Source organism: Eucyclogobius newberryi, unplaced genomic scaffold (genome assembly GCF_026437365.1).
Source record: "Eucyclogobius newberryi isolate DKJ021-1_F unplaced genomic scaffold, fEucNew1.0.hap1 SCAF_60, whole genome shotgun sequence".
NCBI classification, from domain to species: Eukaryota; Metazoa; Chordata; class Actinopteri; order Gobiiformes; family Gobiidae; genus Eucyclogobius; species Eucyclogobius newberryi.
The window spans coordinates 36,224-61,392 of NW_027316279.1; the positions used below are offsets into that span (position 1 = coordinate 36,224).

At 40.9% G+C, this 25,169-nt stretch overlaps 11 non-coding genes across 11 annotated transcripts; all 11 read left to right on the forward strand.

Annotated features, from left to right (window-relative positions):
- The first annotated feature begins 3,207 nt into the window (after positions 1 to 3,207).
- Positions 3,208 to 3,280, forward strand: trnak-uuu (transfer RNA lysine (anticodon UUU)). The gene has a single exon. It is a non-coding gene; the product is annotated as a tRNA-Lys (tRNA).
- A 219-nt stretch (positions 3,281 to 3,499) lies between these two features.
- trnaq-uug (transfer RNA glutamine (anticodon UUG)) lies at positions 3,500 to 3,571 on the forward strand. Its single transcript has one exon. It is a non-coding gene; the product is annotated as a tRNA-Gln (tRNA).
- Positions 3,572 to 5,373: 1,802 nt separating this feature from the next.
- trnaq-uug (transfer RNA glutamine (anticodon UUG)) lies at positions 5,374 to 5,445 on the forward strand. The gene has a single exon. It is a non-coding gene; the product is annotated as a tRNA-Gln (tRNA).
- A 3,676-nt stretch (positions 5,446 to 9,121) lies between these two features.
- Positions 9,122 to 9,193, forward strand: trnaq-uug (transfer RNA glutamine (anticodon UUG)). Its single transcript has one exon. It is a non-coding gene; the product is annotated as a tRNA-Gln (tRNA).
- A 3,777-nt stretch (positions 9,194 to 12,970) lies between these two features.
- Positions 12,971 to 13,043, forward strand: trnak-uuu (transfer RNA lysine (anticodon UUU)). The gene has a single exon. It is a non-coding gene; the product is annotated as a tRNA-Lys (tRNA).
- A 219-nt stretch (positions 13,044 to 13,262) lies between these two features.
- trnaq-uug (transfer RNA glutamine (anticodon UUG)) lies at positions 13,263 to 13,334 on the forward strand. Its single transcript has one exon. It is a non-coding gene; the product is annotated as a tRNA-Gln (tRNA).
- Positions 13,335 to 17,111: 3,777 nt separating this feature from the next.
- On the forward strand, positions 17,112 to 17,184 carry trnak-uuu (transfer RNA lysine (anticodon UUU)). Its single transcript has one exon. It is a non-coding gene; the product is annotated as a tRNA-Lys (tRNA).
- Positions 17,185 to 17,403: 219 nt separating this feature from the next.
- Positions 17,404 to 17,475, forward strand: trnaq-uug (transfer RNA glutamine (anticodon UUG)). Its single transcript has one exon. It is a non-coding gene; the product is annotated as a tRNA-Gln (tRNA).
- Positions 17,476 to 19,277: 1,802 nt separating this feature from the next.
- Positions 19,278 to 19,349, forward strand: trnaq-uug (transfer RNA glutamine (anticodon UUG)). Its single transcript has one exon. It is a non-coding gene; the product is annotated as a tRNA-Gln (tRNA).
- A 3,676-nt stretch (positions 19,350 to 23,025) lies between these two features.
- trnaq-uug (transfer RNA glutamine (anticodon UUG)) lies at positions 23,026 to 23,097 on the forward strand. Its single transcript has one exon. It is a non-coding gene; the product is annotated as a tRNA-Gln (tRNA).
- Positions 23,098 to 24,899: 1,802 nt separating this feature from the next.
- Positions 24,900 to 24,971, forward strand: trnaq-uug (transfer RNA glutamine (anticodon UUG)). The gene has a single exon. It is a non-coding gene; the product is annotated as a tRNA-Gln (tRNA).
- Positions 24,972 to 25,169: the final 198 nt, after the last annotated feature.

A 25,169-nucleotide genomic window follows, 5' to 3' on the forward strand; every position in this document is an offset into this window, starting at 1 on the left:
TGCCCCCCAACAAAAAGCACTTACTGAATTTCATTGACAAGTCAATGCTCATGTTAGGGAAATAAGAATGACTCTCTGAAACTGGTGTTTAAACAAACTTTTCCAGAACGTAATTTCAAAGTGCATGCAGACAAAGACATCAACACTACCCCAACAAGTAGCACTTACTGCATTCAAAAGTCAAGTCAGTGCTTGTGCCAGGGTAATGTGAATGACCAGGTAGAGTGAAAACTTCATGGTATTTTTCAAAACTTGAGATACTTGCAGTTATTGAGGCCAAAGTCACAACCAAGACAACCCCGAAGAGAAGCACTTATGATTGCAGAAGCCAACAGTGGCTCAAGTTGAGGTCGTCTTAATGTGTTTGCTTCACAATGTCTTAAATGGTGGTCACAACAAGTAGAACTTACTGAAAAAAAACAAGTCAATGCTCCTGTTGAACTCCACTGAATCCAGATATTCCTATCAAAGTGGCTGCTGTACTCCAGATCTTCTTCCGATGTCTTCTTGGCCGTCTCTGGTGAGTTGTGCTGGCTAAGGTATGTGACCAGTATAAGTACCGTATGCCATAGCCCCACCTTCTTTTCAGGGTTTCAACGACTGTGGTAATGGACATTCTGCAAATGGGCCTTCAATGTGTAGTCAATTTACATACAAGCCGTCAACAAAGTTATCGATGCAGACCAACAAGAGACATCAAATACATAGCCAGTGATCAGCCAAACAAGTTGAATCATTGTGAAACTTCAAAATCATTTTTGCAACTGTCTTTGGTACCCATTGAAGGATTACATTGTCATTGACATTGTAAAGATGCAAGGCCTCATGGGAGTCAGACTCTGGATCCAGTTTATTTGCTGCTAAAAGAACACTGTTCCCAAAAAAGGTTATGCACAGCTATGAAATGATCCAGGCTCCATTTGGCTCTGACTCACTCAGAGCCTGGATAGCTCAGTCGGTAGAGCATCAGACTTTTAATCTGAGAGTCCAGGGTTCAAGTCCCTGTTCAGGCGGTTGTATTACTATGTAATTATTGTAAGATATTAAACACAATACTATACCATACAATTTTAATGACTCATGCCGGCATGTAGACAGAATTTGGACTTGCCTAATGCGAAAAGAACTTCCCGTGGTTCCCCTACATCAAAAACACTGCATGTGATATATCATATCAGATTGATCACCAACCCTCATCAAATTCAACCCTACATGGCGGTATTGCATTGTATGGTTCCATGGTGTAATGGTTAGCACTCTAGGCTTTGAATCCAGTGATCTGAGTTCAAATCTCGGTGGAACCTAGAACTGTCTTGAGTTGACTGTAAACTGCAAACCAATGTGTGCCATGGTCCCACCCTCTTTTTTCAACGAGTGTCAATTTACATGCAAGCCATCAACAACAGTGTTTATGGAGCCAAGAGCCATACAATATCATGGACATTGATCAAAGTAAAAGTTCAGTTTAGTTTATTACTGAAAAAGAAACAATTCTTGTATTTCGATTTTAAAGCCAGCATCACTGCCCAAGAGTCAGTGTCTAGAGACAGAGTGATATTACTGAGAAAACAAGCTGATATATTCTATTGTGCAATGCTAAATAGTGAAGCCAGAACAACACCCCAACTATGAAGCACTTTCTATAAAATGCAGACAGATCATGGCTGTGGTTGAGCTCTACTTTTGACTTACATTTGGCACAGGAGTCCTGATATTGGCCGTACAGTTCCTATTCGTGAACAAGTTGCTGACAAGAAAACCCCAAAGAGGAGCACTTATGAGCATGAAGAAGCACAAGTGGTTCCATTTGAAGTAATCTTGGAGCAAGGACTTTTTCTTTTGCATTACCAATGGAGGCTTTTGTCATATGGAACTGCCCCCCAACAAAAAGCACTTACTGAATTTCATTGACAAGTCAATGCTCATGTTAGGGAAATAAGAATGACTCTCTGAAACTGGTGTTTAAACAAACTTTTCCAGAACGTAATTTCAAAGTGCATGCAGACAAAGACATCAACACTACCCCAACAAGTAGCACTTACTGCATTCAAAAGTCAAGTCAGTGCTTGTGCCAGGGTAATGTGAATGACCAGGTAGAGTGAAAACTTCATGGTATTTTTCAAAACTTGAGATACTTGCAGTTATTGAGGCCAAAGTCACAACCAAGACAACCCCGAAGAGAAGCACTTATGATTGCAGAAGCCAACAGTGGCTCAAGTTGAGGTCGTCTTAATGTGTTTGCTTCACAATGTCTTAAATGGTGGTCACAACAAGTAGAACTTACTGAAAAAAAACAAGTCAATGCTCCTGTTGAACTCCACTGAATCCAGATATTCCTATCAAAGTGGCTGCTGTACTCCAGATCTTCTTCCGATGTCTTCTTGGCCGTCTCTGGTGAGTTGTGCTGGCTAAGGTATGTGACCAGTATAAGTACCGTATGCCATAGCCCCACCTTCTTTTCAGGGTTTCAACGACTGTGGTAATGGACATTCTGCAAATGGGCCTTCAATGTGTAGTCAATTTACATACAAGCCGTCAACAAAGTTATCGATGCAGACCAACAAGAGACATCAAATACATAGCCAGTGATCAGCCAAACAAGTTGAATCATTGTGAAACTTCAAAATCATTTTTGCAACTGTCTTTGGTACCCATTGAAGGATTACATTGTCATTGACATTGTAAAGATGCAAGGCCTCATGGGAGTCAGACTCTGAATCCAGATATTCCTATCAAAGTGGCTGCTGTACTCCAGATCTTCTTCCGATGTCTTCTTGGCCGTCTCTGGTGAGTTGTGCTGGCTAAGGTATGTGACCAGTATAAGTACCGTATGCCATAGCCCCACCTTCTTTTCAGGGTTTCAACGACTGTGGTAATGGCCATTCTGCAAATGGGCCTTCAATGTGTAGTCAATTTACATACAAGCCGTCAACAAAGTTATCGATGCAGACCAACAAGAGACATCAAATACATAGCCAGTGATCAGCCAAACAAGTTGAATCATTGTGAAACTTCCAAATCATTTTTGCAACTGTCTTTGGTACCCATTGAAGGATTACATTGTCATTGACATTGTAAAGATGCAAGGCCTCATGGGAGTCAGACTCTGGATCCAGTTTATTTGCTGCTAAAAGAACACTGTTCCCAAAAAAGGTTATGCACAGCTATGAAATGATCCAGGCTCCATTTGGCTCTGTCTCACTCAGAGCCTGGATAGCTCAGTCGGTAGAGCATCAGACTTTTAATCTGAGGGTCCAGGGTTCAAGTCCCTGTTCAGGCGGTTGTATTACTATGTAATTATTGTAAGATATTAAACACAATACTAGACCATACAATTTTAATGACTCATGCCGGCATGTAGACAGAATTTGGACTTGCCTAATGCGAAAAGAACTTCCCGTGGTTCCCCTACATCAAAAACACTGCATGTGATATATCATATCAGATTGATCACCAACCCTCATCAAATTCAACCCTACATGGCGGTATTGCATTGTATGGTTCCATGGTGTAATGGTTAGCACTCTGGGCTTTGAATCCAGTGATCCGAGTTCAAATCTCGGTGGAACCTAGAACTGTCTTGAGTTGACTCTAAACTGCAAACCAATGTGTGCCATGGTCCCACCCTCTTTTTTCAACGAGTGTCAATTTACATGCAAGCCATCAACAACAGTGTTTATGGAGCCAAGAGCCATACAATATCATGGACATTGATCAAAGTAAAAGTTCAGTTTAGTTTATTACTGAAAAAGAAACAATTCTTGTATTTCGATTTTAAAGCCAGCATCACTGCCCAAGAGTCAGTGTCTAGAGACAGAGTGATATTACTGAGAAAACAAGCTGATATATTCTATTGTGCAATGCTAAATAGTGAAGCCAGAACAACACCCCAACTATGAAGCACTTTCTATAAAATGCAGACAGATCATGGCTGTGGTTGAGCTCTACTTTTGACTTACATTTGGCACAGGAGTCCTGATATTGGCCGTACAGTTCCTATTCGTGAACAAGTTGCTGACAAGAAAACCCCAAAGAGGAGCACTTATGAGCATGAAGAAGCACAAGTGGTTCCATTTGAAGTAATCTTGGAGCAAGGACTTTTTCTTTTGCATTACCAATGGAGGCTTTTGTCATATGGAACTGCCCCCCAACAAAAAGCACTTACTGAATTTCATTGACAAGTCAATGCTCATGTTAGGGAAATAAGAATGACTCTCTGAAACTGGTGTTTAAACAAACTTTTCCAGAACGTAATTTCAAAGTGCATGCAGACAAAGACATCAACACTACCCCAACAAGTAGCACTTACTGCATTCAAAAGTCAAGTCAGTGCTTGTGCCAGGGTAATGTGAATGACCAGGTAGAGTGAAAACTTCATGGTATTTTTCAAAACTTGAGATACTTGCAGTTATTGAGGCCAAAGTCACAACCAAGACAACCCCGAAGAGAAGCACTTATGATTGCAGAAGCCAACAGTGGCTCAAGTTGAGGTCGTCTTAATGTGTTTGCTTCACAATGTCTTAAATGGTGGTCACAACAAGTAGAACTTACTGAAAAAAAACAAGTCAATGCTCCTGTTGAACTCCACTGAATCCAGATATTCCTATCAAAGTGGCTGCTGTACTCCAGATCTTCTTCCGATGTCTTCTTGGCCGTCTCTGGTGAGTTGTGCTGGCTAAGGTATGTGACCAGTATAAGTACCGTATGCCATAGCCCCACCTTCTTTTCAGGGTTTCAACGACTGTGGTAATGGACATTCTGCAAATGGGCCTTCAATGTGTAGTCAATTTACATACAAGCCGTCAACAAAGTTATCGATGCAGACCAACAAGAGACATCAAATACATAGCCAGTGATCAGCCAAACAAGTTGAATCATTGTGAAACTTCAAAATCATTTTTGCAACTGTCTTTGGTACCCATTGAAGGATTACATTGTCATTGACATTGTAAAGATGCAAGGCCTCATGGGAGTCAGACTCTGGATCCAGTTTATTTGCTGCTAAAAGAACACTGTTCCCAAAAAAGGTTATGCACAGCTATGAAATGATCCAGGCTCCATTTGGCTCTGACTCACTCAGAGCCTGGATAGCTCAGTCGGTAGAGCATCAGACTTTTAATCTGAGAGTCCAGGGTTCAAGTCCCTGTTCAGGCGGTTGTATTACTATGTAATTATTGTAAGATATTAAACACAATACTAGACCATACAATTTTAATGACTCATGCCGGCATGTAGACAGAATTTGGACTTGCCTAATGCGAAAAGAACTTCCCGTGGTTCCCCTACATCAAAAACACTGCATGTGATATATCATATCAGATTGATCACCAACCCTCATCAAATTCAACCCTACATGGCGGTATTGCATTGTATGGTTCCATGGTGTAATGGTTAGCACTCTGGGCTTTGAATCCAGTGATCCGAGTTCAAATCTCGGTGGAACCTGGAACTGTCTTGAGTTGACTGTAAACTGCAAACCAATGTGTGCCATGGTCCCACCCTCTTTTTTCAACGAGTGTCAATTTACATGCAAGCCATCAACAACAGTGTTTATGGAGCCAAGAGCCATACAATATCATGGACATTGATCAAAGTAAAAGTTCAGTTTAGTTTATTACTGAAAAAGAAACAATTCTTGTATTTCGATTTTAAAGCCAGCATCACTGCCCAAGAGTCAGTGTCTAGAGACAGAGTGATATTACTGAGAAAACAAGCTGATATATTCTATTGTGCAATGCTAAATAGTGAAGCCAGAACAACACCCCAACTATGAAGCACTTTCTATAAAATGCAGACAGATCATGGCTGTGGTTGAGCTCTACTTTTGACTTACATTTGGCACAGGAGTCCTGATATTGGCCGTACAGTTCCTATTCGTGAACAAGTTGCTGACAAGAAAACCCCAAAGAGGAGCACTTATGAGCATGAAGAAGCACAAGTGGTTCCATTTGAAGTAATCTTGGAGCAAGGACTTTTTCTTTTGCATTACCAATGGAGGCTTTTGTCATATGGAACTGCCCCCCAACAAAAAGCACTTACTGAATTTCATTGACAAGTCAATGCTCATGTTAGGGAAATAAGAATGACTCTCTGAAACTGGTGTTTAAACAAACTTTTCCAGAACGTAATTTCAAAGTGCATGCAGACAAAGACATCAACACTACCCCAACAAGTAGCACTTACTGCATTCAAAAGTCAAGTCAGTGCTTGTGCCAGGGTAATGTGAATGACCAGGTAGAGTGAAAACTTCATGGTATTTTTCAAAACTTGAGATACTTGCAGTTATTGAGGCCAAAGTCACAACCAAGACAACCCCGAAGAGAAGCACTTATGATTGCAGAAGCCAACAGTGGCTCAAGTTGAGGTCGTCTTAATGTGTTTGCTTCACAATGTCTTAAATGGTGGTCACAACAAGTAGAACTTACTGAAAAAAAACAAGTCAATGCTCCTGTTGAACTCCACTGAATCCAGATATTCCTATCAAAGTGGCTGCTGTACTCCAGATCTTCTTCCGATGTCTTCTTGGCCGTCTCTGGTGAGTTGTGCTGGCTAAGGTATGTGACCAGTATAAGTACCGTATGCCATAGCCCCACCTTCTTTTCAGGGTTTCAACGACTGTGGTAATGGACATTCTGCAAATGGGCCTTCAATGTGTAGTCAATTTACATACAAGCCGTCAACAAAGTTATCGATGCAGACCAACAAGAGACATCAAATACATAGCCAGTGATCAGCCAAACAAGTTGAATCATTGTGAAACTTCAAAATCATTTTTGCAACTGTCTTTGGTACCCATTGAAGGATTACATTGTCATTGACATTGTAAAGATGCAAGGCCTCATGGGAGTCAGACTCTGGATCCAGTTTATTTGCTGCTAAAAGAACACTGTTCCCAAAAAAGGTTATGCACAGCTATGAAATGATCCAGGCTCCATTTGGCTCTGACTCACTCAGAGCCTGGATAGCTCAGTCGGTAGAGCATCAGACTTTTAATCTGAGAGTCCAGGGTTCAAGTCCCTGTTCAGGCGGTTGTATTACTATGTAATTATTGTAAGATATTAAACACAATACTATACCATACAATTTTAATGACTCATGCCGGCATGTAGACAGAATTTGGACTTGCCTAATGCGAAAAGAACTTCCCGTGGTTCCCCTACATCAAAAACACTGCATGTGATATATCATATCAGATTGATCACCAACCCTCATCAAATTCAACCCTACATGGCGGTATTGCATTGTATGGTTCCATGGTGTAATGGTTAGCACTCTAGGCTTTGAATCCAGTGATCTGAGTTCAAATCTCGGTGGAACCTAGAACTGTCTTGAGTTGACTGTAAACTGCAAACCAATGTGTGCCATGGTCCCACCCTCTTTTTTCAACGAGTGTCAATTTACATGCAAGCCATCAACAACAGTGTTTATGGAGCCAAGAGCCATACAATATCATGGACATTGATCAAAGTAAAAGTTCAGTTTAGTTTATTACTGAAAAAGAAACAATTCTTGTATTTCGATTTTAAAGCCAGCATCACTGCCCAAGAGTCAGTGTCTAGAGACAGAGTGATATTACTGAGAAAACAAGCTGATATATTCTATTGTGCAATGCTAAATAGTGAAGCCAGAACAACACCCCAACTATGAAGCACTTTCTATAAAATGCAGACAGATCATGGCTGTGGTTGAGCTCTACTTTTGACTTACATTTGGCACAGGAGTCCTGATATTGGCCGTACAGTTCCTATTCGTGAACAAGTTGCTGACAAGAAAACCCCAAAGAGGAGCACTTATGAGCATGAAGAAGCACAAGTGGTTCCATTTGAAGTAATCTTGGAGCAAGGACTTTTTCTTTTGCATTACCAATGGAGGCTTTTGTCATATGGAACTGCCCCCCAACAAAAAGCACTTACTGAATTTCATTGACAAGTCAATGCTCATGTTAGGGAAATAAGAATGACTCTCTGAAACTGGTGTTTAAACAAACTTTTCCAGAACGTAATTTCAAAGTGCATGCAGACAAAGACATCAACACTACCCCAACAAGTAGCACTTACTGCATTCAAAAGTCAAGTCAGTGCTTGTGCCAGGGTAATGTGAATGACCAGGTAGAGTGAAAACTTCATGGTATTTTTCAAAACTTGAGATACTTGCAGTTATTGAGGCCAAAGTCACAACCAAGACAACCCCGAAGAGAAGCACTTATGATTGCAGAAGCCAACAGTGGCTCAAGTTGAGGTCGTCTTAATGTGTTTGCTTCACAATGTCTTAAATGGTGGTCACAACAAGTAGAACTTACTGAAAAAAAACAAGTCAATGCTCCTGTTGAACTCCACTGAATCCAGATATTCCTATCAAAGTGGCTGCTGTACTCCAGATCTTCTTCCGATGTCTTCTTGGCCGTCTCTGGTGAGTTGTGCTGGCTAAGGTATGTGACCAGTATAAGTACCGTATGCCATAGCCCCACCTTCTTTTCAGGGTTTCAACGACTGTGGTAATGGACATTCTGCAAATGGGCCTTCAATGTGTAGTCAATTTACATACAAGCCGTCAACAAAGTTATCGATGCAGACCAACAAGAGACATCAAATACATAGCCAGTGATCAGCCAAACAAGTTGAATCATTGTGAAACTTCCAAATCATTTTTGCAACTGTCTTTGGTACCCATTGAAGGATTACATTGTCATTGACATTGTAAAGATGCAAGGCCTCATGGGAGTCAGACTCTGGATCCAGTTTATTTGCTGCTAAAAGAACACTGTTCCCAAAAAAGGTTATGCACAGCTATGAAATGATCCAGGCTCCATTTGGCTCTGACTCACTCAGAGCCTGGATAGCTCAGTCGGTAGAGCATCAGACTTTTAATCTGAGAGTCCAGGGTTCAAGTCCCTGTTCAGGCGGTTGTATTACTATGTAATTATTGTAAGATATTAAACACAATACTAGACCATACAATTTTAATGACTCATGCCGGCATGTAGACAGAATTTGGACTTGCCTAATGCGAAAAGAACTTCCCGTGGTTCCCCTACATCAAAAACACTGCATGTGATATATCATATCAGATTGATCACCAACCCTCATCAAATTCAACCCTACATGGCGGTATTACATTGTATGGTTCCATGGTGTAATGGTTAGCACTCTGGGCTTTGAATCCAGTGATCCGAGTTCAAATCTCGGTGGAACCTAGAACTGTCTTGAGTTGACTGTAAACTGCAAACCAATGTGTGCCATGGTCCCACCCTCTTTTTTCAACGAGTGTCAATTTACATGCAAGCCATCAACAACAGTGTTTATGGAGCCAAGAGCCATACAATATCATGGACATTGATCAAAGTAAAAGTTCAGTTTAGTTTATTACTGAAAAAGAAACAATTCTTGTATTTCGATTTTAAAGCCAGCATCACTGCCCAAGAGTCAGTGTCTAGAGACAGAGTGATATTACTGAGAAAACAAGCTGATATATTCTATTGTGCAATGCTAAATAGTGAAGCCAGAACAACACCCCAACTATGAAGCACTTTCTATAAAATGCAGACAGATCATGGCTGTGGTTGAGCTCTACTTTTGACTTACATTTGGCACAGGAGTCCTGATATTGGCCGTACAGTTCCTATTCGTGAACAAGTTGCTGACAAGAAAACCCCAAAGAGGAGCACTTATGAGCATGAAGAAGCACAAGTGGTTCCATTTGAAGTAATCTTGGAGCAAGGACTTTTTCTTTTGCATTACCAATGGAGGCTTTTGTCATATGGAACTGCCCCCCAACAAAAAGCACTTACTGAATTTCATTGACAAGTCAATGCTCATGTTAGGGAAATAAGAATGACTCTCTGAAACTGGTGTTTAAACAAACTTTTCCAGAACGTAATTTCAAAGTGCATGCAGACAAAGACATCAACACTACCCCAACAAGTAGCACTTACTGCATTCAAAAGTCAAGTCAGTGCTTGTGCCAGGGTAATGTGAATGACCAGGTAGAGTGAAAACTTCATGGTATTTTTCAAAACTTGAGATACTTGCAGTTATTGAGGCCAAAGTCACAACCAAGACAACCCCGAAGAGAAGCACTTATGATTGCAGAAGCCAACAGTGGCTCAAGTTGAGGTCGTCTTAATGTGTTTGCTTCACAATGTCTTAAATGGTGGTCACAACAAGTAGAACTTACTGAAAAAAAACAAGTCAATGCTCCTGTTGAACTCCACTGAATCCAGATATTCCTATCAAAGTGGCTGCTGTACTCCAGATCTTCTTCCGATGTCTTCTTGGCCGTCTCTGGTGAGTTGTGCTGGCTAAGGTATGTGACCAGTATAAGTACCGTATGCCATAGCCCCACCTTCTTTTCAGGGTTTCAACGACTGTGGTAATGGACATTCTGCAAATGGGCCTTCAATGTGTAGTCAATTTACATACAAGCCGTCAACAAAGTTATCGATGCAGACCAACAAGAGACATCAAATACATAGCCAGTGATCAGCCAAACAAGTTGAATCATTGTGAAACTTCAAAATCATTTTTGCAACTGTCTTTGGTACCCATTGAAGGATTACATTGTCATTGACATTGTAAAGATGCAAGGCCTCATGGGAGTCAGACTCTGGATCCAGTTTATTTGCTGCTAAAAGAACACTGTTCCCAAAAAAGGTTATGCACAGCTATGAAATGATCCAGGCTCCATTTGGCTCTGACTCACTCAGAGCCTGGATAGCTCAGTCGGTAGAGCATCAGACTTTTAATCTGAGAGTCCAGGGTTCAAGTCCCTGTTCAGGCGGTTGTATTACTATGTAATTATTGTAAGATATTAAACACAATACTATACCATACAATTTTAATGACTCATGCCGGCATGTAGACAGAATTTGGACTTGCCTAATGCGAAAAGAACTTCCCGTGGTTCCCCTACATCAAAAACACTGCATGTGATATATCATATCAGATTGATCACCAACCCTCATCAAATTCAACCCTACATGGCGGTATTGCATTGTATGGTTCCATGGTGTAATGGTTAGCACTCTAGGCTTTGAATCCAGTGATCTGAGTTCAAATCTCGGTGGAACCTAGAACTGTCTTGAGTTGACTGTAAACTGCAAACCAATGTGTGCCATGGTCCCACCCTCTTTTTTCAACGAGTGTCAATTTACATGCAAGCCATCAACAACAGTGTTTATGGAGCCAAGAGCCATACAATATCATGGACATTGATCAAAGTAAAAGTTCAGTTTAGTTTATTACTGAAAAAGAAACAATTCTTGTATTTCGATTTTAAAGCCAGCATCACTGCCCAAGAGTCAGTGTCTAGAGACAGAGTGATATTACTGAGAAAACAAGCTGATATATTCTATTGTGCAATGCTAAATAGTGAAGCCAGAACAACACCCCAACTATGAAGCACTTTCTATAAAATGCAGACAGATCATGGCTGTGGTTGAGCTCTACTTTTGACTTACATTTGGCACAGGAGTCCTGATATTGGCCGTACAGTTCCTATTCGTGAACAAGTTGCTGACAAGAAAACCCCAAAGAGGAGCACTTATGAGCATGAAGAAGCACAAGTGGTTCCATTTGAAGTAATCTTGGAGCAAGGACTTTTTCTTTTGCATTACCAATGGAGGCTTTTGTCATATGGAACTGCCCCCCAACAAAAAGCACTTACTGAATTTCATTGACAAGTCAATGCTCATGTTAGGGAAATAAGAATGACTCTCTGAAACTGGTGTTTAAACAAACTTTTCCAGAACGTAATTTCAAAGTGCATGCAGACAAAGACATCAACACTACCCCAACAAGTAGCACTTACTGCATTCAAAAGTCAAGTCAGTGCTTGTGCCAGGGTAATGTGAATGACCAGGTAGAGTGAAAACTTCATGGTATTTTTCAAAACTTGAGATACTTGCAGTTATTGAGGCCAAAGTCACAACCAAGACAACCCCGAAGAGAAGCACTTATGATTGCAGAAGCCAACAGTGGCTCAAGTTGAGGTCGTCTTAATGTGTTTGCTTCACAATGTCTTAAATGGTGGTCACAACAAGTAGAACTTACTGAAAAAAAACAAGTCAATGCTCCTGTTGAACTCCACTGAATCCAGATATTCCTATCAAAGTGGCTGCTGTACTCCAGATCTTCTTCCGATGTCTTCTTGGCCGTCTCTGGTGAGTTGTGCTGGCTAAGGTATGTGACCAGTATAAGTACCGTATGCCATAGCCCCACCTTCTTTTCAGGGTTTCAACGACTGTGGTAATGGACATTCTGCAAATGGGCCTTCAATGTGTAGTCAATTTACATACAAGCCGTCAACAAAGTTATCGATGCAGACCAACAAGAGACATCAAATACATAGCCAGTGATCAGCCAAACAAGTTGAATCATTGTGAAACTTCAAAATCATTTTTGCAACTGTCTTTGGTACCCATTGAAGGATTACATTGTCATTGACATTGTAAAGATGCAAGGCCTCATGGGAGTCAGACTCTGAATCCAGATATTCCTATCAAAGTGGCTGCTGTACTCCAGATCTTCTTCCGATGTCTTCTTGGCCGTCTCTGGTGAGTTGTGCTGGCTAAGGTATGTGACCAGTATAAGTACCGTATGCCATAGCCCCACCTTCTTTTCAGGGTTTCAACGACTGTGGTAATGGCCATTCTGCAAATGGGCCTTCAATGTGTAGTCAATTTACATACAAGCCGTCAACAAAGTTATCGATGCAGACCAACAAGAGACATCAAATACATAGCCAGTGATCAGCCAAACAAGTTGAATCATTGTGAAACTTCCAAATCATTTTTGCAACTGTCTTTGGTACCCATTGAAGGATTACATTGTCATTGACATTGTAAAGATGCAAGGCCTCATGGGAGTCAGACTCTGGATCCAGTTTATTTGCTGCTAAAAGAACACTGTTCCCAAAAAAGGTTATGCACAGCTATGAAATGATCCAGGCTCCATTTGGCTCTGTCTCACTCAGAGCCTGGATAGCTCAGTCGGTAGAGCATCAGACTTTTAATCTGAGGGTCCAGGGTTCAAGTCCCTGTTCAGGCGGTTGTATTACTATGTAATTATTGTAAGATATTAAACACAATACTAGACCATACAATTTTAATGACTCATGCCGGCATGTAGACAGAATTTGGACTTGCCTAATGCGAAAAGAACTTCCCGTGGTTCCCCTACATCAAAAACACTGCATGTGATATATCATATCAGATTGATCACCAACCCTCATCAAATTCAACCCTACATGGCGGTATTGCATTGTATGGTTCCATGGTGTAATGGTTAGCACTCTGGGCTTTGAATCCAGTGATCCGAGTTCAAATCTCGGTGGAACCTAGAACTGTCTTGAGTTGACTCTAAACTGCAAACCAATGTGTGCCATGGTCCCACCCTCTTTTTTCAACGAGTGTCAATTTACATGCAAGCCATCAACAACAGTGTTTATGGAGCCAAGAGCCATACAATATCATGGACATTGATCAAAGTAAAAGTTCAGTTTAGTTTATTACTGAAAAAGAAACAATTCTTGTATTTCGATTTTAAAGCCAGCATCACTGCCCAAGAGTCAGTGTCTAGAGACAGAGTGATATTACTGAGAAAACAAGCTGATATATTCTATTGTGCAATGCTAAATAGTGAAGCCAGAACAACACCCCAACTATGAAGCACTTTCTATAAAATGCAGACAGATCATGGCTGTGGTTGAGCTCTACTTTTGACTTACATTTGGCACAGGAGTCCTGATATTGGCCGTACAGTTCCTATTCGTGAACAAGTTGCTGACAAGAAAACCCCAAAGAGGAGCACTTATGAGCATGAAGAAGCACAAGTGGTTCCATTTGAAGTAATCTTGGAGCAAGGACTTTTTCTTTTGCATTACCAATGGAGGCTTTTGTCATATGGAACTGCCCCCCAACAAAAAGCACTTACTGAATTTCATTGACAAGTCAATGCTCATGTTAGGGAAATAAGAATGACTCTCTGAAACTGGTGTTTAAACAAACTTTTCCAGAACGTAATTTCAAAGTGCATGCAGACAAAGACATCAACACTACCCCAACAAGTAGCACTTACTGCATTCAAAAGTCAAGTCAGTGCTTGTGCCAGGGTAATGTGAATGACCAGGTAGAGTGAAAACTTCATGGTATTTTTCAAAACTTGAGATACTTGCAGTTATTGAGGCCAAAGTCACAACCAAGACAACCCCGAAGAGAAGCACTTATGATTGCAGAAGCCAACAGTGGCTCAAGTTGAGGTCGTCTTAATGTGTTTGCTTCACAATGTCTTAAATGGTGGTCACAACAAGTAGAACTTACTGAAAAAAAACAAGTCAATGCTCCTGTTGAACTCCACTGAATCCAGATATTCCTATCAAAGTGGCTGCTGTACTCCAGATCTTCTTCCGATGTCTTCTTGGCCGTCTCTGGTGAGTTGTGCTGGCTAAGGTATGTGACCAGTATAAGTACCGTATGCCATAGCCCCACCTTCTTTTCAGGGTTTCAACGACTGTGGTAATGGACATTCTGCAAATGGGCCTTCAATGTGTAGTCAATTTACATACAAGCCGTCAACAAAGTTATCGATGCAGACCAACAAGAGACATCAAATACATAGCCAGTGATCAGCCAAACAAGTTGAATCATTGTGAAACTTCAAAATCATTTTTGCAACTGTCTTTGGTACCCATTGAAGGATTACATTGTCATTGACATTGTAAAGATGCAAGGCCTCATGGGAGTCAGACTCTGGATCCAGTTTATTTGCTGCTAAAAGAACACTGTTCCCAAAAAAGGTTATGCACAGCTATGAAATGATCCAGGCTCCATTTGGCTCTGACTCACTCAGAGCCTGGATAGCTCAGTCGGTAGAGCATCAGACTTTTAATCTGAGAGTCCAGGGTTCAAGTCCCTGTTCAGGCGGTTGTATTACTATGTAATTATTGTAAGATATTAAACACAATACTATACCATACAATTTTAATGACTCATGCCGGCATGTAGACAGAATTTGGACTTGCCTAATGCGAAAAGAACTTCCCGTGGTTCCCCTACATCAAAAACACTGCATGTGATATATCATATCAGATTGATCACCAACCCTCATCAAATTCAACCCTACATGGCGGTATTGCATTGTATGGTTCCATGGTGTAATGGTTAGCACTCTAGGCTTTGAATCCAGTGATCTGAGTTCAAATCTCGGTGGAACCTAGAACTGTCTTGAGTTGACTGTAAACTGCAAACCAATGTGTGCCATGGTCCCACCCTCTTTTTTCAACGAGTGTCAATTTACATGCAAGCCATCAACAACAGTGTTTATGGAGCCAAGAGCCATACAATATCATGGACATTGATCAAAGTAAAAGTTCAGTTTAGTTTATTACTGAAAAAGAAACAATTCTTGTATTTCGATTTTAAAGCCAGCATCACTGCCCAAGAGTCAGTGTCTAGAGACAGAGTGATATTACTGAGAAAACAAGCTGATATATTCTATTGTGCAATGCTAAATAGTGAAGCCAGAACAACACCCCAACTATGAAGCACTTTCTATAAAATGCAGACAGATCATGGCTGTGGTTGAGCTCTACTTTTGACTTACATTTGGCACAGGAGTCCTGATATTGGCCGTACAGTTCCTATTCGTGAACAAGTTGCTGACAAGAAAACCCCAAAGAGGAGCACTTATGAGCATGAAGAAGCACAAGTGGTTCCATTTGAAGTAATCTTGGAGCAAGGACTTTTTCTTTTGCATTACCAATGGAGGCTTTTGTCATATGGAACTGCCCCCCAACAAAAAGCACTTACTGAATTTCATTGACAAGTCAATGCTCATGTTAGGGAAATAAGAATGACTCTCTGAAACTGGTGTTTAAACAAACTTTTCCAGAACGTAATTTCAAAGTGCATGCAGACAAAGACATCAACACTACCCCAACAAGTAGCACTTACTGCATTCAAAAGTCAAGTCAGTGCTTGTGCCAGGGTAATGTGAATGACCAGGTAGAGTGAAAACTTCATGGTATTTTTCAAAACTTGAGATACTTGCAGTTATTGAGGCCAAAGTCACAACCAAGACAACCCCGAAGAGAAGCACTTATGATTGCAGAAGCCAACAGTGGCTCAAGTTGAGGTCGTCTTAATGTGTTTGCTTCACAATGTCTTAAATGGTGGTCACAACAAGTAGAACTTACTGAAAAAAAACAAGTCAATGCTCCTGTTGAACTCCACTGAATCCAGATATTCCTATCAAAGTGGCTGCTGTACTCCAGATCTTCTTCCGATGTCTTCTTGGCCGTCTCTGGTGAGTTGTGCTGGCTAAGGTATGTGACCAGTATAAGTACCGTATGCCATAGCCCCACCTTCTTTTCAGGGTTTCAACGACTGTGGTAATGGACATTCTGCAAATGGGCCTTCAATGTGTAGTCAATTTACATACAAGCCGTCAACAAAGTTATCGATGCAGACCAACAAGAGACATCAAATACATAGCCAGTGATCAGCCAAACAAGTTGAATCATTGTGAAACTTCAAAATCATTTTTGCAACTGTCTTTGGTACCCATTGAAGGATTACATTGTCATTGACATTGTAAAGATGCAAGGCCTCATGGGAGTCAGACTCTGAATCCAGATATTCCTATCAAAGTGGCTGCTGTACTCCAGATCTTCTTCCGATGTCTTCTTGGCCGTCTCTGGTGAGTTGTGCTGGCTAAGGTATGTGACCAGTATAAGTACCGTATGCCATAGCCCCACCTTCTTTTCAGGGTTTCAACGACTGTGGTAATGGCCATTCTGCAAATGGGCCTTCAATGTGTAGTCAATTTACATACAAGCCGTCAACAAAGTTATCGATGCAGACCAACAAGAGACATCAAATACATAGCCAGTGATCAGCCAAACAAGTTGAATCATTGTGAAACTTCCAAATCATTTTTGCAACTGTCTTTGGTACCCATTGAAGGATTACATTGTCATTGACATTGTAAAGATGCAAGGCCTCATGGGAGTCAGACTCTGGATCCAGTTTATTTGCTGCTAAAAGAACACTGTTCCCAAAAAAGGTTATGCACAGCTATGAAATGATCCAGGCTCCATTTGGCTCTGTCTCACTCAGAGCCTGGATAGCTCAGTCGGTAGAGCATCAGACTTTTAATCTGAGGGTCCAGGGTTCAAGTCCCTGTTCAGGCGGTTGTATTACTATGTAATTATTGTAAGATATTAAACACAATACTAGACCATACAATTTTAATGACTCATGCCGGCATGTAGACAGAATTTGGACTTGCCTAATGCGAAAAGAACTTCCCGTGGTTCCCCTACATCAAAAACACTGCATGTGATATATCATATCAGATTGATCACCAACCCTCATCAAATTCAACCCTACATGGCGGTATTGCATTGTATGGTTCCATGGTGTAATGGTTAGCACTCTGGGCTTTGAATCCAGTGATCCGAGTTCAAATCTCGGTGGAACCTAGAACTGTCTTGAGTTGACTCTAAACTGCAAACCAATGTGTGCCATGGTCCCACCCTCTTTTTTCAACGAGTGTCAATTTACATGCAAGCCATCAACAACAGTGTTTATGGAGCCAAGAGCCATACAATATCATGGACATTGATCAAAGTAAAAGTTCAGTTTAGTTTATTACTGAAAAAGAAACAATTCTTGTATTTCGATTTTAAAGCCAGCATCACTGCCCAAGAGTCAGTGTCTAGAGACAGAGTGATATTACTGAGAAAACAAGCTGATATATTCTATTGTGCAATGCTAAATAGTGAAGCCAGAACAACACCCCAACTATGAAGCACTTTCTATAAAATGCAGACAGATCATGGCTGTGGTTGAGCTCTACTTTTGACTTACATTTGGCACAGGAGTCCTGATATTGGCCGTACAGTTCCTATTCGTGAACAAGTTGCTGACAAGAAAACCCCAAAGAGGAGCACTTATGAGCATGAAGAAGCACAAGTGGTTCCATTTGAAGTAATCTTGGAGCAAGGACTTTTTCTTTTGCATTACCAATGGAGGCTTTTGTCATATGGAACTGCCCCCCAACAAAAAGCACTTACTGAATTTCATTGACAAGTCAATGCTCATGTTAGGGAAATAAGAATGACTCTCTGAAACTGGTGTTTAAACAAACTTTTCCAGAACGTAATTTCAAAGTGCATGCAGACAAAGACATCAACACTACCCCAACAAGTAGCACTTACTGCATTCAAAAGTCAAGTCAGTGCTTGTGCCAGGGTAATGTGAATGACCAGGTAGAGTGAAAACTTCATGGTATTTTTCAAAACTTGAGATACTTGCAGTTATTGAGGCCAAAGTCACAACCAAGACAACCCCGAAGAGAAGCACTTATGATTGCAGAAGCCAACAGTGGCTCAAGTTGAGGTCGTCTTAATGTGTTTGCTTCACAATGTCTTAAATGGTGGTCACAACAAGTAGAACTTACTGAAAAAAAACAAGTCAATGCTCCTGTTGAACTCCACTGAATCCAGATATTCCTATCAAAGTGGCTGCTGTACTCCAGATCTTCTTCCGATGTCTTCTTGGCCGTCTCTGGTGAGTTGTGCTGGCTAAGGTATGTGACCAGTATAAGTACCGTATGCCATAGCCCCACCTTCTTTTCAGGGTTTCAACGACTGTGGTAATGGACATTCTGCAAATGGGCCTTCAATGTGTAGTCAATTTACATACAAGCCGTCAACAAAGTTATCGATGCAGACCAACAAGAGACATCAAATACATAGCCAGTGATCAGCCAAACAAGTTGAATCATTGTGAAACTTCAAAATCATTTTTGCAACTGTCTTTGGTACCCATTGAAGGATTACATTGTCATTGACATTGTAAAGATGCAAGGCCTCATGGGAGTCAGACTCTGGATCCAGTTTATTTGCTGCTAAAAGAACACTGTTCCCAAAAAAGGTTATGCACAGCTATGAAATGATCCAGGCTCCATTTGGCTCTGACTCACTCAGAGCCTGGATAGCTCAGTCGGTAGAGCATCAGACTTTTAATCTGAGAGTCCAGGGTTCAAGTCCCTGTTCAGGCGGTTGTATTACTATGTAATTATTGTAAGATATTAAACACAATACTAGACCATACAATTTTAATGACTCATGCCGGCATGTAGACAGAATTTGGACTTGCCTAATGCGAAAAGAACTTCCCGTGGTTCCCCTACATCAAAAACACTGCATGTGATATATCATATCAGATTGATCACCAACCCTCATCAAATTCAACCCTACATGGCGGTATTGCATTGTATGGTTCCATGGTGTAATGGTTAGCACTCTGGGCTTTGAATCCAGTGATCCGAGTTCAAATCTCGGTGGAACCTGGAACTGTCTTGAGTTGACTGTAAACTGCAAACCAATGTGTGCCATGGTCCCACCCTCTTTTTTCAACGAGTGTCAATTTACATGCAAGCCATCAACAACAGTGTTTATGGAGCCAAGAGCCATACAATATCATGGACATTGATCAAAGTAAAAGTTCAGTTTAGTTTATTACTGAAAAAGAAACAATTCTTGTATTTCGATTTTAAAGCCAGCATCACTGCCCAAGAGTCAGTGTCTAGAGACAGAGTGATATTACTGAGAAAACAAGCTGATATATTCTATTGTGCAATGCTAAATAGTGAAGCCAGAACAACACCCCAACTATGAAGCACTTTCTATAAAATGCAGACAGATCATGGCTGTGGTTGAGCTCTACTTTTGACTTACATTTGGCACAGGAGTCCTGATATTGGCCGTACAGTTCCTATTCGTGAACAAGTTGCTGACAAGAAAACCCCAAAGAGGAGCACTTATGAGCATGAAGAAGCACAAGTGGTTCCATTTGAAGTAATCTTGGAGCAAGGACTTTTTCTTTTGCATTACCAATGGAGGCTTTTGTCATATGGAACTGCCCCCCAACAAAAAGCACTTACTGAATTTCATTGACAAGTCAATGCTCATGTTAGGGAAATAAGAATGACTCTCTGAAACTGGTGTTTAAACAAACTTTTCCAGAACGTAATTTCAAAGTGCATGCAGACAAAGACATCAACACTACCCCAACAAGTAGCACTTACTGCATTCAAAAGTCAAGTCAGTGCTTGTGCCAGGGTAATGTGAATGACCAGGTAGAGTGAAAACTTCATGGTATTTTTCAAAACTTGAGATACTTGCAGTTATTGAGGCCAAAGTCACAACCAAGACAACCCCGAAGAGAAGCACTTATGATTGCAGAAGCCAACAGTGGCTCAAGTTGAGGTCGTCTTAATGTGTTTGCTTCACAATGTCTTAAATGGTGGTCACAACAAGTAGAACTTACTGAAAAAAAACAAGTCAATGCTCCTGTTGAACTCCACTGAATCCAGATATTCCTATCAAAGTGGCTGCTGTACTCCAGATCTTCTTCCGATGTCTTCTTGGCCGTCTCTGGTGAGTTGTGCTGGCTAAGGTATGTGACCAGTATAAGTACCGTATGCCATAGCCCCACCTTCTTTTCAGGGTTTCAACGACTGTGGTAATGGACATTCTGCAAATGGGCCTTCAATGTGTAGTCAATTTACATACAAGCCGTCAACAAAGTTATCGATGCAGACCAACAAGAGACATCAAATACATAGCCAGTGATCAGCCAAACAAGTTGAATCATTGTGAAACTTCAAAATCATTTTTGCAACTGTCTTTGGTACCCATTGAAGGATTACATTGTCATTGACATTGTAAAGATGCAAGGCCTCATGGGAGTCAGACTCTGGATCCAGTTTATTTGCTGCTAAAAGAACACTGTTCCCAAAAAAGGTTATGCACAGCTATGAAATGATCCAGGCTCCATTTGGCTCTGACTCACTCAGAGCCTGGATAGCTCAGTCGGTAGAGCATCAGACTTTTAATCTGAGAGTCCAGGGTTCAAGTCCCTGTTCAGGCGGTTGTATTACTATGTAATTATTGTAAGATATTAAACACAATACTATACCATACAATTTTAATGACTCATGCCGGCATGTAGACAGAATTTGGACTTGCCTAATGCGAAAAGAACTTCCCGTGGTTCCCCTACATCAAAAACACTGCATGTGATATATCATATCAGATTGATCACCAACCCTCATCAAATTCAACCCTACATGGCGGTATTGCATTGTATGGTTCCATGGTGTAATGGTTAGCACTCTAGGCTTTGAATCCAGTGATCTGAGTTCAAATCTCGGTGGAACCTAGAACTGTCTTGAGTTGACTGTAAACTGCAAACCAATGTGTGCCATGGTCCCACCCTCTTTTTTCAACGAGTGTCAATTTACATGCAAGCCATCAACAACAGTGTTTATGGAGCCAAGAGCCATACAATATCATGGACATTGATCAAAGTAAAAGTTCAGTTTAGTTTATTACTGAAAAAGAAACAATTCTTGTATTTCGATTTTAAAGCCAGCATCACTGCCCAAGAGTCAGTGTCTAGAGACAGAGTGATATTACTGAGAAAACAAGCTGATATATTCTATTGTGCAATGCTAAATAGTGAAGCCAGAACAACACCCCAACTATGAAGCACTTTCTATAAAATGCAGACAGATCATGGCTGTGGTTGAGCTCTACTTTTGACTTACATTTGGCACAGGAGTCCTGATATTGGCCGTACAGTTCCTATTCGTGAACAAGTTGCTGACAAGAAAACCCCAAAGAGGAGCACTTATGAGCATGAAGAAGCACAAGTGGTTCCATTTGAAGTAATCTTGGAGCAAGGACTTTTTCTTTTGCATTACCAATGGAGGCTTTTGTCATATGGAACTGCCCCCCAACAAAAAGCACTTACTGAATTTCATTGACAAGTCAATGCTCATGTTAGGGAAATAAGAATGACTCTCTGAAACTGGTGTTTAAACAAACTTTTCCAGAACGTAATTTCAAAGTGCATGCAGACAAAGACATCAACACTACCCCAACAAGTAGCACTTACTGCATTCAAAAGTCAAGTCAGTGCTTGTGCCAGGGTAATGTGAATGACCAGGTAGAGTGAAAACTTCATGGTATTTTTCAAAACTTGAGATACTTGCAGTTATTGAGGCCAAAGTCACAACCAAGACAACCCCGAAGAGAAGCACTTATGATTGCAGAAGCCAACAGTGGCTCAAGTTGAGGTCGTCTTAATGTGTTTGCTTCACAATGTCTTAAATGGTGGTCACAACAAGTAGAACTTACTGAAAAAAAACAAGTCAATGCTCCTGTTGAACTCCACTGAATCCAGATATTCCTATCAAAGTGGCTGCTGTACTCCAGATCTTCTTCCGATGTCTTCTTGGCCGTCTCTGGTGAGTTGTGCTGGCTAAGGTATGTGACCAGTATAAGTACCGTATGCCATAGCCCCACCTTCTTTTCAGGGTTTCAACGACTGTGGTAATGGACATTCTGCAAATGGGCCTTCAATGTGTAGTCAATTTACATACAAGCCGTCAACAAAGTTATCGATGCAGACCAACAAGAGACATCAAATACATAGCCAGTGATCAGCCAAACAAGTTGAATCATTGTGAAACTTCCAAATCATTTTTGCAACTGTCTTTGGTACCCATTGAAGGATTACATTGTCATTGACATTGTAAAGATGCAAGGCCTCATGGGAGTCAGACTCTGGATCCAGTTTATTTGCTGCTAAAAGAACACTGTTCCCAAAAAAGGTTATGCACAGCTATGAAATGATCCAGGCTCCATTTGGCTCTGACTCACTCAGAGCCTGGATAGCTCAGTCGGTAGAGCATCAGACTTTTAATCTGAGAGTCCAGGGTTCAAGTCCCTGTTCAGGCGGTTGTATTACTATGTAATTATTGTAAGATATTAAACACAATACTAGACCATACAATTTTAATGACTCATGCCGGCATGTAGACAGAATTTGGACTTGCCTAATGCGAAAAGAACTTCCCGTGGTTCCCCTACATCAAAAACACTGCATGTGATATATCATATCAGATTGATCACCAACCCTCATCAAATTCAACCCTACATGGCGGTATTGCATTGTATGGTTCCATGGTGTAATGGTTAGCACTCTGGGCTTTGAATCCAGTGATCCGAGTTCAAATCTCGGTGGAACCTAGAACTGTCTTGAGTTGACTGTAAACTGCAAACCAATGTGTGCCATGGTCCCACCCTCTTTTTTCAACGAGTGTCAATTTACATGCAAGCCATCAACAACAGTGTTTATGGAGCCAAGAGCCATACAATATCATGGACATTGATCAAAGTAAAAGTTCAGTTTAGTTTATTACTGAAAAAGAAACAATTCTTGTATTTCGATTTTAAAGCCAGCATCACTGCCCAAGAGTCAGTGTCTAGAGACAGAGTGATATTACTGAGAAAACAAGCTGATATATTCTATTGTGCAATGCTAAATAGTGAAGCCAGAACAACACCCCAACTATGAAGCACTTTCTATAAAATGCAGACAGATCATGGCTGTGGTTGAGCTCTACTTTTGACTTACATTTGGCACAGGAGTCCTGATATTGGCCGTACAGTTCCTATTCGTGAACAAGTTGCTGACAAGAAAACCCCAAAGAGGAGCACTTATGAGCATGAAGAAGCACAAGTGGTTCCATTTGAAGTAATCTTGGAGCAAGGACTTTTTCTTTTGCATTACCAATGGAGGCTTTTGTCATATGGAACTGCCCCCCAACAAAAAGCACTTACTGAATTTCATTGACAAGTCAATGCTCATGTTAGGGAAATAAGAATGACTCTCTGAAACTGGTGTTTAAACAAACTTTTCCAGAACGTAATTTCAAAGTGCATGCAGACAAAGACATCAACACTACCCCAACAAGTAGCACTTACTGCATTCAAAAGTCAAGTCAGTGCTTGTGCCAGGGTAATGTGAATGACCAGGTAGAGTGAAAACTTCATGGTATTTTTCAAAACTTGAGATACTTGCAGTTATTGAGGCCAAAGTCACAACCAAGACAACCCCGAAGAGAAGCACTTATGATTGCAGAAGCCAACAGTGGCTCAAGTTGAGGTCGTCTTAATGTGTTTGCTTCACAATGTCTTAAATGGTTGTCACAACAAGTAGAACTTACTGAAAAAAAACAAGTCAATGCTCCTGTTGAACTCCACTGAATCCAGATATTCCTATCAAAGTGGCTGCTGTACTCCAGATCTTCTTCCGATGTCTTCTTGGCCGTCTCTGGTGAGTTGTGCTGGCTAAGGTATGTGACCAGTATAAGTACCGTATGCCATAGCCCCACCTTCTTTTCAGGGTTTCAACGACTGTGGTAATGGACATTCTGCAAATGGGCCTTCAATGTGTAGTCAATTTACATACAAGCCGTCAACAAAGTTATCGATGCAGACCAACAAGAGACATCAAATACATAGCCAGTGATCAGCCAAACAAGTTGAATCATTGTGAAACTTCAAAATCATTTTTGCAACTGTCTTTGGTACCCATTGAAGGATTACATTGTCATTGACATTGTAAAGATGCAAGGCCTCATGGGAGTCAGACTCTGGATCCAGTTTATTTGCTGCTAAAAGAACACTGTTCCCAAAAAAGGTTATGCACAGCTATGAAATGATCCAGGCTCCATTTGGCTCTGTCTCACTCAGAGCCTGGATAGCTCAGTCGGTAGAGCATCAGACTTTTAATCTGAGGGTCCAGTGTTCAAGTCCCTGTTCAAGCGGTTGTATTACTATGTAATTATTGTAAGATATTAAACACAATACTAGACCATACAATTTTAATGACTCATGCCGGCATGTAGACAGAATTTGGACTTGCCTAATGCGAAAAGAACTTCCCGTGGTTCCCCTACATCAAAAACACTGCATGTGATATATCATATCAGATTGATCACCAACCCTCATCAAATTCAACCCTACATGGCGGTATTGCATTGTATGGTTCCATGGTGTAATGGTTAGCACTCTGGGCTTTGAATCCAGTGATCCGAGTTCAAATCTCGGTGGAACCTGGAACTGTCTTGAGTTGACTGTAAACTGCAAACCAATGTGTGCCATGGTCCCACCCTCTTTTTTCAACGAGTGTCAATTTACATGCAAGCCATCAACAACAGTGTTTATGGAGCCAAGAGCCATACAATATCATGGACATTGATCAAAGTAAAAGTTCAGTTTAGTTTATTACTGAAAAAGAAACAATTCTTGTATTT